General features: G+C 44.9%; 1 long non-coding RNA gene across 2 annotated transcripts; it reads left to right on the top strand.

Moving 5' to 3' along the window:
- The first annotated feature begins 2,795 nt into the window (after positions 1 to 2,795).
- LOC140602279 (uncharacterized) lies at positions 2,796 to 15,516 on the top strand. Of its 2 annotated transcripts, XR_012005254.1 has the most exons (4): positions 2,796 to 2,982; positions 3,476 to 3,677; positions 14,621 to 14,887; positions 15,252 to 15,516. It is a non-coding gene; the product is annotated as an uncharacterized lncRNA (long non-coding RNA). The 2 variants fall into 2 exon arrangements; XR_012005255.1 differs by lacking the exon at positions 3,476 to 3,677.
- Positions 15,517 to 15,638: the final 122 nt, after the last annotated feature.

Below are 15,638 nucleotides of genomic sequence, written 5' to 3' on the forward strand. Positions count from 1 at the left end.
AGGAGGTGCTGTGGTCCACGCAGTCATGCAGCCTTGAGGATTTTGGGGGTTTTGTTTGCTTTTTTAAGTAGCCTCCACACGCCAGCACGGAGCCCAGTGCAAGGCTTGAACTCACAACCCTGAGATCAAGACCTGAGCTGAGATCTAGGGTTTGACCTTTAACCGACTGAGCCACCCAGGTGCCCCCAGGCTTGAGTTCCGATCCCAGCCTTATCACCCACCGGGTGAGACCTTGAAAGGGTTACTTGACATTCTCGAGCCTCGGATTCCATCTGCTGTAAACCGAGGGTAATATAATTTAAATTAAAATGTTGTTGGCAAGATCTAAAAGCTATGTACAGTGACTGGCACGCTACTAATACTATTTCTCTGGGAAGGTTTCAGTGCCGTGCTGCTGTCATCTAGGATGAGCTGGTTTTGATAATATTCAACTCTGGCCTTTTCTATGGTTAAGGTGTACTAGAAGTTTTTTTAAATTTTGGCTATTATATTTCTTCCTCTAAATTTTGGGGCCTATCTCATTTTTGGACCTGTGACCAAATAACTTCACATAAGAGAAGAAAATGAAAAAGCCCTGATTTGATTTCTTTTGTGCTATAGTATCATTCTCATTTATTTTTCCAACCTTAACCTGAACAAGTGGAGTCATCAAATGGAGATTTCTTGGTAAAAGTTAAACATTCACATGCTTAAATACAGGAATTTGGTTAATAGTCAATGAAAAATAGGTAAATGTCCCACAGAGGGATAGACCCAAGTCCTTAGAGACAGATCTTTAAGAATTAAATCTTGTTAGACTTATTGAATCACCATATTGTATGCCTGAAACCAATGCAACATTGTATGTCAATTAAACTTATGCGTGAAAAATAATAATAATGAAATCTTGCTAACCAGAAAGCTCTTCCAGAGTGAGGGAAAGAAACACTGCCCCAGCATTGAGAGCAGGCCTGGCACCCATCCCTAGGGTTGGGTGCCTTCCTGTTGAAAAATTTCATAGAACAGCAGCATCGGACTGTGGAGGCCAAGAAAAATCAAGGCCATCCCACCTCAAGTTTAGCATTAGCACAAGTACAGCCATCTTAGGCCCCTGTGAATAAGAGCTGAACTTTATAGGAAAAACTGCAGAATGTCCTCAATGTCCTCGTAGGGAATCCCATATCAGAAAGACAACAGAGCCCACCCCCGTGGTAGAAAGCCCCATATTAGAATGAGAACAGAGCTCAATGCCCTTGAAAGCCCCATATCAGAATGTTAACAGAACCTGAGAAATTCCTCCACCCCTTCTGGAGGTCCCCTAGACCAGCCTATAAAAAACCCAGCTGTAACCCACTTCGGGGTCCAAGTCTCTGCTCCGTGGTGTGGAGTATACTTGGACCCAAGCTCCAGCTTGTACATAAACCCTCGTGCACTTGCATCGTTGTCGGCTTCTCAGTGGTTTCTCGGATTCGCAATCTTGGGCACAACAGGACAAGGTCAGTCTGTGACTGTCATGGATCGAGACAACAAGACCACCCCGTAATCAGGTCTGAACACTACAAAACCATGAACATCATCCAAACCGCAAAGACGCCCCAGCATCCCTCCTATCCTGCCTAAGACAAGTGGCTGCTAGATATTTAGGAAGCACAGCACCAGCCTTGCTCTACTCTCCTTCTCTCTAGATAAGATCCAGTCATAATTCGTACCCGCTTCCTGACAGCACTCGATCCAAAGCAAAGCCCCATTTCCTTGAGCCTTCTCCAAACGAGTCTTGACACAAAGTCCGGCTCCTGTCATGAACCCTTCCTAACCCGACGGAGATGTCCATGGTGCACAGTCTCCCTGGCTGTGGAGGTGAACCCAACTGGTCCAACCACACAAGTGTTGTCACTGGTCTTTGGCTGGGGGGCTTCGGTGTTCTAGTAGATGACCTACCAATGGGATTACTGTGTCCCCTGCATCCATTCATTTGTTCATACATTTGTGTATTTATTCTATGCACGTTTTTAGAGCGCCGGCTTTGTGCTGGAGCCTCTGCTGCACATTGGGGGACGTGAGATGGATTACACGCTGCTGTCCGTGGAAGCGGTCTCGGCAAGATGAGAACTACCTGTATTACATACACGTCATAGGTCAGCCACTGCACCAGCTGCCTTACACAGGTGACCTCTGGTCCTTACCTTCCTAGGTAAGGGTTATTTCAGTCCTACAGATGAGAAAACTCAGGCTCAAAGGTTAAATAAACACTGTTAGAAAGAGGCAGAAGCGGGATTTACATAGCTCCAAAGTCCATGTGCTCTTTCTCTCTCTCTAGCAGGTTACAGAACAGAAGGTTTACCTGCTGTAACAGGAGTAAAGTTACCAGCTAGTAACTACTAGTTTGAGAGGAATTCCCAGAGAAAAGTATTTTGAGTGGTATTTTATTGCATCTTAAAATGATAAAGTCACTATCATGATCTCACAGAAAGACCACTTAGATGTCCTGACACAAAACCTGTTAGTATCTTTGTAAATTAACTTCTGGTCTTCTGCATTTGCATAATTAGTATGTATTGCTCTGATCAATATGTAAGCTTGTGTCTTATCAGCCTAACTCTGGGGGAAGACAGTTGCCGGGCCAGCTATGGGTGTGGGTGTGGTAGTGGTGGAGGGACAGAAAGGAAGAGCATCCAGACGGAGGGAGCAACGGGTGCAAGGACAGGCAAAGATGCTAGAAGTTGGGAAATAATCACTTTGAGCCTTATTATTAACCATGTGCATTCTTAAAGTACACTGCGTCATGAAAATCTCTTGAACACAGAAAGAAGTGTAATAAAAGCAAAGAGGAGGGACTTGGCCAATAAGGAGGTCAGAACCAGGGATGAATGTGTCAGCGTTGATTCTGCATCACTCAGGCGGAGCCACTTTCCCTGGTGAACTGAGCCCCATGCTGCAGAGAGGATAAGCTCTTCATAGCCGGTTCTCTTGTGGCTCCCACCCCCTCGCACTGATCCCAGCTCAGTAAGTAACCTCCCAGCTTGTTCCCTGACTCCAAGGAAGCTGCAGGATGGTTTTGCATTTCTAGGATTTGGGATCTGACATCTGTGTAGATTAAGGCGAGTCACTCATCCGTTCCCTGTGATACTCCTTCCTACAGCAAGAGCAGTAGTACTTGCCCTGCCTCCTTCGGGAGCTGCTGAGAGAATCAGATTAGAAACCTGAAACAGCTTCATCGGAGTCCAGGTCATCCCCCCGAGAGGTTACAAGGTTTTTTTGGCATTCCTTTAGAATGACCCAGTTAAAAATGCCTGTTTTTCCAGAAGGTGCCTTAAAGAGTGACCCCGAGGGAGGGTATTTCCACACCACGGTAGAGGTGAGAGGTGGAGCTCCCAGGAGACGTGCTGTGCACATAACTGCCTCATTTCACCCTAAAAAGATTGGCCACATGTAGAATATAACAAAAATGATGCCCAAAACTCTCTTTCTTATTCAAAGAGGATTTATGTGTGTTCAGGACTAAGAAGTCATGTGCTCCAACCTGTTGTCGCCACTCATCCCCTTTCCGTGGAGTTAATGACAATGATTCCGTAGCACACCGGTCAGCCCAGGCTGCCATACCCAGCACCACAGACCGAGACCCTATACAACACACTTATTTTCTCACAGTTATGGAGGCTGGGAAGCCCGAGATCCAGATGCAGCTGATTGAATTTCTAGTAAGTGCTGTCTTTGTGGTTATGTCCTCACGTGGCCGAGAATAAGAGGGAGGGCGAGCACGAGCGTGAGGGAGCATGAGCTCGTGTCTCCTCTCTAAGAGCATTAATCCCATCATGTGGAGCCCATCCTCCTGATCTCATCTGACCCTAATCACCTCCTGGAGGAGGCTGCACCTCCAGATAACATCACATTGGTGGGGTAGGGCTTCAACATAGGAATGTAGGGGGGACACAAACACTGAGTCCCTAACACGGAGTCCCACCTCTGATGATGCATCTGAAGTTGTCGACTGTATGTTTTACCCACACAGTGGGGTGGGGGGAGGGCGTTTTAACAAGTCTGCAGCAGAGAATGCACTTTGAGCTTTCCTGTTTCTAACCCTTAGATCCAAAGCAATGCACACTCCACACATTCCACACACTCCACACACTCTGAAGGCGTGAGTATGGGCCTTTTGTGAACACTTCACAAGCCTTCACACTGCCATGGGTGGCGTGTTGGACCCGGGCTTGTGGCATTACCGTGTAACGCGGTTGCTGCTTTATTCATGGAATCAGGGCAGGTTCCAGCACGAGATAGAAGGCAAAGGTGAAGTAAAGGCAGAAGAAAGCTGAGCCTCTCAAATACCTCTTATAAATAACACAATTATTCTGGCCAAACCACATTCTCTTTAAACCCTGTAACTCCTAGTCAAAAATCTCAAATTAAACCTAGTTTAGATTTTCTTTTTTTATTTTTTAAATTAAAAAAAAAATTAAATACCATCATTCTACTCTCTTTTTATGATTTTTTTAGATTCCACATATAAGTGATATCATATACTACTTGTCTTTTCTCTAACTTATTTCACTTAACCTAATGTTTTCAAGGTTTATCTATGTTGTTGCACATGGCAGGATGTCCTCCTTTTCATGACCGAATAATATTCCATCGTAAATATATATCATACCTTCTATATCCATTCATCTGTTGATGAGCACTCAGCCTGTTTCCATATGTTGGGTCTTGTGACTAGCGCTGCAATAAACAGGGGAATGCACGTGTCTTTGAGATCCTGTTTTCATTTCCTTTGGGTATACACCCAGAAGTGGGATTGCTGGGTCATATGGTAGATCAGTTTTTAAGTTTTGAGGAAGCTCCATATTGTTTCCCATTAAATTATGTGGATAATTTTTATTATAATAAGATAATTAGTGATTTTGCTGAAATAAAGGTAAACAAAGAAAAATGGTCTTAAAGAATGGACATTAATCATTTATAAACAATTAAGTATATAACTTATAGTGATATAAACTATTAAAAATATAAATATACCTATTTATCATTTACAGGTCACAAATGTCTATTTTATTACTCATCCACACATCACTAGGCCTCCCGGACTGGGCCGCTGATAACAGAACACCCAGATTTATGCAATAATAATTAAGTTCATTCATCCTTACTCAGATACAGAGCATAGCTTCACACAACTGTTTATTTTGTTCTTAATAGTACATATTTGTTAAGATGGGGGAATAGAACATATATTTTTGAACAGTCCTTAGCTCACATTATATTTTTACAATATTTAGATACACGATATGGGGGTCTCTACTTTTATTCTTGCCCTGGGCCTAACCATTATTTGGGGCAGGATAGCTGGACCTCATTCTTGTCTTCAGAAAACTCCTAGCTCCAGTCTTGAATTTTTCTCCAATTATGTGTCATTTCTTCTCTTTCCATCACCATCTATTCCTACTAGCACTTCTGGTTTTCAACCAGCAGGAAGCCATCCATTCCAGAAAGTCTAACACTGGATCCACTCCTACCGCCTCTGGTAGCTTCCAGACTCCTTGGTCAGGTGATGCTGGCCTTCTGACCACTGCTGCTTGCTGCAGAGTTTTGAGGCCTCATATTGGAGGGCCAAGCCCAAGATAATCACGGTGGGGCTGTATGTGCATGCCTGCATGTGTGTCTGTGTGTGTGTGTCTGTTGGGATGGGGATGTGCATGGCATAAAGGTACAAATGAAGAAAGGACAATGAAGAGGAAAAAGTGGAAATAAGATGTACAAAATGATAATTATGGATATTTGTTTGTATTGAAATTTCAAAAAGAAAACCAATAATGAGGGGATCCCTGGGTGGCTCAGCAGTTCAGTGCCTGCCTTGGCCCAGGGCATGATCCTGGAGTCCTGGGATCGAGTCCTGCATTGGGCTCCCGGCATGGAGTCTGCTTCTCCCTCTGCCTGTGTCTCTGCCTCTCTCTCTCTCTCTCTCTCTCTCTATCATGAATAAATAAATAAAATCTTAAAAAGAAAAGAAAACCAATAATGAGCATAGTGTTCTGAGGGTAATAACAAAGTGGCAGTGCAAGCCATGTCTTCATCAGTAGTCATCAGAAGCTCATTTTGAGAACTACAGATATTAAAAATCAGAATTTTTTAAAAGATTTTATTTATTTATTTATGAGACACACAGAGAGAGACAAAAACACAGGCAGAGGGAGAAGCAGGCTCCCTGCAGGGAGCCCAATATGGGACTTGATCCCGGGTCTCCAGGATCAGGCTCTGGGCTGAAGGAGGCGCTAAACCACTGGGCCACCCAGCTGTCCCTGTGTTTTGACTGGTGAAGAAATGAAGCAATACTGAAAGTTTCCAGGGACAACTCACAAAATCTCTGTAAACCGAAGCTTGCTTTCTTAGTGTGTCATCAAATGAGCCAACCGCCAGTGTGGAGGAAGGGTTGAACATCCTCACTTGGTATGACCACATGACCTTACCTATTTTGGAATTTGAAGAATTACAAGTTACAGAAATTTATTAAGCTCACAAGTATAGAAGAAGAATGAATGTAAGTAAGATGTGATGAAGCACCTGGTTAAAATGATGTAACAAGATCTGAATCTGCAATGTTTGGGTAAGGTAAGAACGGTTATTCGTAACTGTTCATTGAAGCTGGACTGGGCTAAGCAGGATATTAAGGATATTAAGCAGTCATCGGAAGCTCATTTTGAGAACTACTAATATTAAAATCAGAATTTTTTTTTAAGATTCTATTTATTTATTCATGAGAGACACAGAGAGAGAGGCAGAGGACACAGCAGAGGGGGAAGCTTAAGGATATTAAGATAGAGGCGGCAGCTATTGTGAGAGAGAACACTGATCTGAAATTGAAAACTACAGGTGTCCAAAAATTAGTTGGCTATGACAAGTAAAAGGAGGATTTGGGGAAGAAGAGGACTTTTTGGAGACAGCTGTTTGTGTGCTATGTCTTACCTTCTAAAGGGAAAGGATAAGTGGGGCTTCCCCCTCATCTCGACTGAAAAGGATGCCCTATAAGGAGGTCACTGAGAGCTTCCTGAGGTCATTGTGAGCTCACAGCGGCTATGTGGGAACCCTACCTGAAGACACGAAGAGCACAGCTCTAGGTGCTGATGGATGGGCTGAAGGATAAGTGTCCTAGGATTGGTCTATACCCTTGGGGCTGTAGTGGAAAAATACCTCTCTCCTTTTTTAAGAGAGAGAGAGAGCGAGCAGGGGAGGGGCAGAGGGAGAAGGATGCTTCCACTTGTCAGCGGTGGACTGCAGGCAGCATATTCCACACAGGGGAAGTGTTGGGCTACAGCAGTCTCGGCGCCAAGAAACCCCCTGGGTGGACACACAGGGCTCAGCAAAGGGAAGCTAAGGATACAGTCAAGTTCCCAGGATCTAGGCACCAAGGCGAAATAGGGATGTGCCCAAAAGAATCAAGGGAACCTCAGAAAGACCCCCCTGGTGGCGGAAGTTTCCTGAGCAATAAGTGAATGTGCTCATCAAAGGAGAGGCCAGTTCCAACCATCTGCCAGGCTCTGAGAGTTTAGCCCAGTTACGATCGTGCCAGTCCAGTAAGGACTGTCCTGCTTCCCTTGCCCTTCTCTCCTCTCACTCTCCCACGCCCGCGTTGGCCATGTCAGAGGCAGCAGGTGCCTATGACGGGGAGCAGAGAGAAGGGGAGGAGCAGCCAACCACACTCCTTCCCGGCTTCAGCCTTGCTCCTGGCAGCAGCGCCCTGGGAGCAAGGGAGAGGTCTCGCCTTTGAATGAGAATCAGGCATCCTGATTCTGAACGAGACTTGTCAACTTTTATTATTCGCACTGCGACATATTTAAAGGTATTTAAAAATATAAAAGAAGGATCTTCTGAGTTGTCATTTAGGAACAGGGAAAAATGATAATAAAACAACAGCAAAATAAGGACTGGAGGAGACAAAAAATAGAGTTGCTTTATAATCGTATCCCATGAGGCGTTCTTGGTCAATGTACCAGTGACGGTTGGTTAGCGTGGCTCTAGACGTTACATGCCTTCGATATGTGATTTGAACAACTTTTTACGCTTTCTTAATGTGATCCTTTTTGCTTGGTTACTCGGGCTAAAACCTTGGAACTAAGGAAGATTCAGGCTCTGTGGGCCCTGACATCCTAGGGGTCCTGTTAAAGAAAAGGATTATAAAATCACAAGTATGACATTTCTAGTGCTCATCGCAAATGCCTGGAAAAATGTCCTTCCAGGTGAGTGGCCTTGAGCTCCAGCTTCTTTATCTTCGCGGAGTATCGAGCTCTCTCTAGAAGTCAGCTTTTCTCTCTCTTGTCCTATCATCCAAACTATCAGCAAATCCTGTCAGCTCCACTTTTAAAATATACCCCAAATCCCATTACATGACAATATGTCACTAATCCTAGGCCGACACACCACCCTTTCTCACCTGGACTAACTTCTCACTTGTAACTTGTCTTTGGGAGTCCACCTTTCTACCCCTTGCACACTCAATAGTTAAAGTCATCTTGTGAAAAGATAAATTAGATTCTCACATTATTTCTCTTCTACGATGAATTCCTATCAAATTTTGGGGGAAACCCTAAGTCCTGTGTGGTTCCCATGCCTTATGGGACACTCCAAGATCTGGCCCATGACTGTTTTCTGCTTCATCTCTGTCATTCTCCCTGCTACCTGTGATGCTCCTGCCAGGGCGGCATTCTTTAACTTTTTCTTTTTTTTTTTTTTTTTTTTAAAGTAGGCTCCAGTGTGGAGCCCAACATGGGACTTGAACTCACGACCCTGAGATTAAGACCTGGGCTGAGATGAGGAGTCAGATGCTCAGCAGAAGGAACCACCCAGGCGCCCCCTGCCATAGTGCCATTCTTGTTCCTCATCACACCAAGCCATTTTCACTCCAGGGCCTTTGAATTTGCTGTTTCCTTTGCCTGAAATATCCTTTTTTTATTTTATCTTATAGTTTGCATTTCAGATTTCACCTCCTTAGAGAAGCCACCCCTGAGCAACATATCTAAAGGAGCCCAAACACGCGCACGCACTCATACATCATACATGCATGCACACACTACAAACCGATTTCAGTCTCTACTTCCTAATGCTGCTTTAATTTCTTCACAGACTTAACATGGTTCACGAGGCTTTAATTACTTCAAGTTCATTGTAGATCTCTCTTACTCCCCTATGAGGCAAAGACTTTATCTCATCTAATGCTGCGTCCAGGCTTGACTAAGGTGCTGTTTCAGCACATGGAGAATGCTCGAATATACATGGGGAGCTAATGAGTACCAGTCCTAAATGCATTCTGAGATGGAGACTTTCCATGGATGCAGACGAATTCATTTCCAATAATCTCTTCTGGGGAGATTTCACTGCAATGAGAGCTTCCTCTAGTTCTTCCTTCTTAAATTAGAGGCGATCAGAGTTTAGTGTGGAGAAAGCATGAAACATGGTGTTCCATCCATAAATATTCAAAGATGAGTGAAGCTCAGCTTCTTTTTTTTTTTTTTTTCTTTTTACAGTTTATATTCTAAATAGGCATGGATTGTCCTTCCAAAAAGTCCAAGTCCCCATGATGGGGACCAGACTTACTTGAGGGCTAGGGTTTGTCTGGTGCCTCCGGCCAGAGTATAAGTTAGTGGTCATTCAGATCTAAAGGATGCCCTAAATAGACGACTGCTTTGCTTACATCTTTCTGAACTTGCCTTATGATAATTGGCCATGTGTGATGTTGCTAGAAAGAGCGTGCAACCCCCAAAGGACAAGCCTTCCTGCTGCTTCCAGGTGCTGGGAAATCCTAGCACAGGCAGCAAGGGAACCACATCTATTGAGTGGCTACTGGGTGGAGCAACGAGGAAGAATATTGAATTCTGTGATTTCTCACTGTGAGGACCCCCTATGCTTATGTGGAGACACTCCCATATCATAGCAGCTGCACTATGATGCCCTAACCAACGACATATGCGTGCCAAGGAAACACATGAAAAAGGTGACCAGAATAGGATTGTTCTAGTCTGAGCTCTCCAGAGAAACAGACCCGGTGGTGAACTAATAAACAGTCCTTTATTTCAAGGACTTTGGTGGCACACGCAGTTGTGGAAGCCGTGAAGTCCCACCACCTGCAAGCTGGAGAACTGGGAAGGCCACTGGCGTAGTTCCAGTCTGAGTGCAAAAGACTGGTGTCCCGGCTCAAAAACAGTCAGGCAGAGAGCAAATCCCCCCTAACCCACTCCTTCTGTTCTGCTTCGGCCTCAGCCGCGGGTTGGATGAGGTCCACCCACATTCGGGAGGGCAGTCTGCTTTCCTTAGTCTACAGATTCACATGTCAATCTCATCCAGAAACACCCATCAGACACACCCAGAAAGCATTTAACCCAGTATCTGAGCACCCACCCTGCCCCATGCCCCGTGTCCCAGTCAGGTTGATACCTGAAATTAAGCAGCACAAATATTGAGGTGGAGGCTCCTTGAAGAAAGTTTCAAGGATGGTTTTGAAAGAGGAGAGACTTTCCTAAAGAAAAGCGATGGGGGATTCCCTCCACCTTTAATGTCTTTCAACAATTCTTTATTTTTTTTTAAGATTTTATTTATCTATTCATGAGAGACACAGAGAGAGAGGCAGAGACACAGGCAGAGGGAGAAGCAGGTTCCATGCAGGGAGCCCAACATGGGACTGAATCCCGGGACCCCAGAATCACGACCTAACCACAGGCAGATGCTCAACCACGAGCCACCCAGGAGCCCCCCTTTCAAGAATGCTTTCCTACTTCTGGTTGTGCAAAGTCCTTCCATGATAAAACTTCCCTAATCTTTACCATGGAGAGCAGGCCCACTCCCTGCCCAGTGCTTCTTCTGTACCTTATTCATAGCTTTCCTGTACTGTGCTAAGTGTACCATTTTACTATTGCACCTTACATGGCTTTGTGCTCTCAACTTTGCAGGCTTTCTGTATAACCAGCAGCGCATGGCACACGCAAGTGCTCTGCGTGCCACAGAAGTGCTGGCCAACGAGTCAGGAACAGAGACCGCAGGTGTAGAAGTGTTCCCAGGTGGAGTTGAAGAATGGAGTCCTGGCCCCTCAATTTGTTTTATGTGCTCAGGATATGTGTCTGGGTCTGAATCAGGACTCAGACTTTTATCAACTGGTTGGACAAATTACTTAACTCTTTGTGCTTCAATTTTCCTCATCTGCAAAACAGAGAAGAATAATAGTAATTGCCTTTATAGGGCTGTTGACTTAATAGATAAATGAGTTAATAATATGTGAAGAGTAAGAGTGGCTGGAGCACAGTACACATTTAATTAATCTCAGCCACCATTGCTACTCGTGTTATTGTCACTATATATTCATCACACTTTACAAAACCATTGATTTATTTTTCTGCTCTTTAATCGCACCCTATGTTCTGAGAGCAGAGTTGTACGTAATATGCTACCTGCCCAAAGCCTTGCAGTGCTCCCGGCATATAGCAGGTACCGTCCTCCTGATTGTTGAATGAATGGCTTGGGCGGATGTGAGGGTGAAGGAAGTACCCTGGGAAGATGGCAGACGGTTCTCCTGGTCTGTTTATGCTGTGGGTATGTGTTTTGCTGGAAAATGTGGGGTGGAAGAAGCAGAGCTGTGCCCGGGGTGGGTTATAATATGCTCAGCAAGATAAACTGAGCGCAGACCACATTTGGGAGAGGACTTTCAGGGGCAGCCCTATGGGCTTTTCTTATTTCCTCTCTCTTGGCCTGCAATTTGATGTTTAACTGACCTTCACGCACAAAATCCTACTAATGAATTCAACTCATCTTTGAACAGAAGGTGATAAAAGTAATACTGTGCATCGGGAAAGTAGGGGAATTAATGAAGTAATTAACCTTAGTCAGCATGTTATGTGACCCTGGCCCAAGGAACAGATAATAAAACCAGGGAAAATGCCTGAACCGAAGGAGAGTTTATGATCAGTGGGAAAAGGGGAGGATACTTAAAAGCCATAGTGAAAGGGCAGCACCATAAGAAGCTCTATGGGGCTAGTGCTCAGGGATCGCCCCCACTGAAAGGTTGTGGGTTGAAATTTGGGCTAATGGCATGCAGGGCATTGCAAGGGCGGTTTTGATGGAGGAAAAGTAGCACTTCTTGTTTTGTTTTGTTTTTTTCTTTTCTCTTTCTCCTTTACTCTCTCTCTCTCTCTCTCTGACTCCTCATCTCTTCCTGCCTAGCATCTTATTTAGCTTCCACTACTGGAAGCTCCTTGGAGCAATCCCCTCCTGTGTGATTGTCTATCCCCTGGCCCCCGTGCTTCAAGAGGAACAGCCTGGAGTTAGTGCAATTCAGGAAAGATCTAGAGATTCAGGTGGCCCAGTGGGACCTCTCCTTGACCACCCTGCCTCCGTCAGCGGGTATGAAGCCTGTAGCCCAGGGCTCCGTGCACTTCTGGTGGGACCCCCGCCTTCCATCCATCCACATGCAGTACTCTCTGCCTCAACTCCTTTATCTTCCTTGAGAGCATCAGCACTGGGCTGGAGTTCCAAGCACCGAGGCAGGATAGCTGACCGGGAGGTGCTTTCCTGTCTAACCCGCCCTCTGCTATTAGATGTGTTAGAACCAGCAGGGTCCAGTGGACATTTTTTACTCTTTCCTAAGCATGCACAACAGTCTATCTTGAGTACTATGACCCATAAGACCTGGTTTGCCCTGGTTGCACCGGGCCGGGCAAATGAGTAGGTTCCCTGCCCTCATGTGGTCCAAGCGGATAGCCGTGGAAACCAATGAAAGCAAATGAAACCACTGCAGTGACTGGTGCTGAGATAAGAGTTCTCGGGTTAGACCAGAAGCACAAAGGGAAGAGGAATACACTGCCGGGAACTGGAGAATCAAGAGAAGCTTCGCAGTCCAGGTGACGTCCTGGAGGGTGGGAGATATTTGCCGGGTAGATGAGGCACTCAGGTCAGCAGAAGGCTGTAGGACCAAGAAGCTGCAACAACATACCAAGTGCAGTGTGCTGGCAGAGAGCGGGGCTGAAGGAATGGGGAAGGGCAGAGGGTTACAGGTTTTTGTGGCTAAGAAGTCTGGCCTGACCTCTGGCAGCCGGGAAAGCCTGAAGGGGATGCAGCAGAATGGGAACACTTCGACTCATTTATTTATTCACTGTTTTATAGGATACATGTGTTTGGAACATGTTATGTGCTGGGCATTTTTCCAGGCATTAGGGGAACATCAATAAACTATGTGATAAAAATCTCTGTCCCTGTGGGGTTGACTTTCTACTGGTGGGAAACCATCAATATTATCATTTAAAGGCTGGTGTGTGCCATGGAAAAATAAAGAGCAGATTAAGGGGATCGGTCGTGCTGGGGTGGACAAGGAAGAGCTGCAGTTCAAAATCGGGTGGTCCTTCAAGATTTGAAGAAACTGGAGGAAGTGATGCAGATGGGGTGGGAGGGGTGGGAGGAGAAGGTGTGGCGGGCGGAGGAAATCGGGGTTCACCGGCCTCAATCTGGGAGCAAGCCAGGCCTGTGTGAAGAATCCTGGAGGCCTGGGGGGGCTGGAGTTAAGTAAACTAAGAGCCGCGTAGGTGAAGATGAGATCAGGGGCGTAACTGGAGGGGGGTCATGGGCTCTGCAAGGCCTTATCGACCACTATAGGGACTTAGGTTTATATTGAAGTGAGATGAGCAGCCATTAGGGAGAGAGAGGGAGGGAATGGGAAGACAGAGAGACAGACAGAGAGAGGGAGCAAGTGCACACGAGCATGAGAAAGAGTGAACAGAGGGTGGTAAGAGCCAACTTAAAATTCAGAGGGATCCTTGGGCTCCTGAGCTAGGCACAGTCTGCAGTGTAAGGTCCAGAGCAGAATCAGCAAGGCCAGTAAAGAGGCTGTTGGGATACTCTAGACAAGTGATGATGGGGTTTGGACCAGAGGGGGTAACCATGAAAGAGATGGGACGTGGTGGATTCTGGATATACCCAGATTTTCATTGTAGAATTATCAGTTTTATAGTGTAGAGGATAAGATTTTACTTGGGGCTAACATTTATTGAGTGCTTGTTGTATGCCAGGTACCCATCGAAACGCTTCCCACGTGTTTACTCATTTCTTTCCCACAGCCATCCAGTGAGAGAGGAATCGTTATTATTCTCCCCTCTACGTATGAGGGGAATGAAGCAGAGAAATAATGGTGGGATTGGGAAAATCAGATCATTCCAGGCATGAGACAATAAGGGTCTGAGTGAATGCTATCACATTGGAAATGAAGGGGGAAATCAGGCTATGAAGTGGGCGTGGGAGGGAGAAGATAATATTTTCCATCCTTAGTTATTTTATTTCTTTCTTCCTGAGCAGGGCATCGTAGAAGTGACCATTAAGAAGGTGCAGACAGCTTGAGTCTCTTCTCTGGACAAAAGACTTTTGGCCACATTTTCTCTGTAAAGCTGGGAAAGAGGTTTATTGTTTGCAGAGCCATCATGTTGATTCATGGGGGGCAGATAGTTGGAAATAACTGCAGCGTAAATATATCTTTCCACTGAGAGAGACGATGGAAACGTAAACGTTGAGAGGGCTGAGGGGAGGTTTTTATAACGTGTTTTAATTTCTTTCCCTTCCCACTTTCTGCTAAGTGAGTTTCTAAAGGAGGGGTCTAATTTCTTTCTTGTCCCTGGAACCATAGGCAATGACAATTTGCAAGTCTGGATTGACTGGAAATGAGTCTTATTAATGAAGTTGTCAGCACGAAGGTGGCAGAAGGAGATCGTGTGCCAGGTGACGTTTTGGATTCAGAAGGAAGAGACCTAGATTCTAACTCCAATGCCGAGGCTCGCCTTATAAAACAAAGACCTTATGCCTCATTTATAAAACAAAGACCATAAGAGACAGCAATAAGGACGGATGCTTCCAAGGCTTTTTTAGGATGAGGAAGATGCTAAATAAATGAAAGGTACATAATGAAAAACGAAAATCTCATATTAGGAACCTTTGAAGGGAGAGAGTTAAAGTTATTTACTTGAACTCAAGGGGATTTTTCTGCTGCATTTACCATCTTGACAGTTTGCCCAAAGAAAGGGATACGGCAGTTAGAAGTTATTAAGATTTACAAACGTCATTTGTCATCACAGCTGGAGACTCAATAACAGCCTCTCAGTCTGGGCTGCGCTTTAAGGTTTGCCCTCATCTTCTCTGGGCATCAGCTGTAGTTTCAAAGACTCCTTCCTTAAGATTTCTTTGTTCCTGGGAATGTTGACTGTGTTTTAGTGCGATCCGTGTTCCTAGTGCTGCATTAAATCTCCATTTCATGCCCTCAGGCATGCTTGGAAATATATTCCAGATAGCTCAAAGACGGTGACCTGGGCCATGTTGAAAAGTAACCTACATAACCTACACCGAAATGACTGGATCATCGACATTCCCCTGGACTCGTTGATAGACTAAGGATGCAGAGATTGTCCAGTTGCATCACTGATGGGACCAAATAGACCGTGATTTGCAATAAATACATTTAAGTATTTATTTATTTGTATTTCTATGGGAGCAGGTAAGCATAAAGATATTACCATAAACCAGAAGTGCTCGTCCTAAATTAAATTGCAATTTGAAGATAGTCTAGAATATGGGGAATTCTTAAGCCATTTATATGCTAACTTGCTTTTTAAATTATTTTTTTAAATGTCTCATTTCATGGCAGTTTAAGC

The sequence above is a fragment of the Canis lupus genome, chromosome 13 (assembly GCF_048164855.1).
Source record: "Canis lupus baileyi chromosome 13, mCanLup2.hap1, whole genome shotgun sequence".
Taxonomy (NCBI): domain Eukaryota; kingdom Metazoa; phylum Chordata; class Mammalia; order Carnivora; family Canidae; genus Canis; species Canis lupus.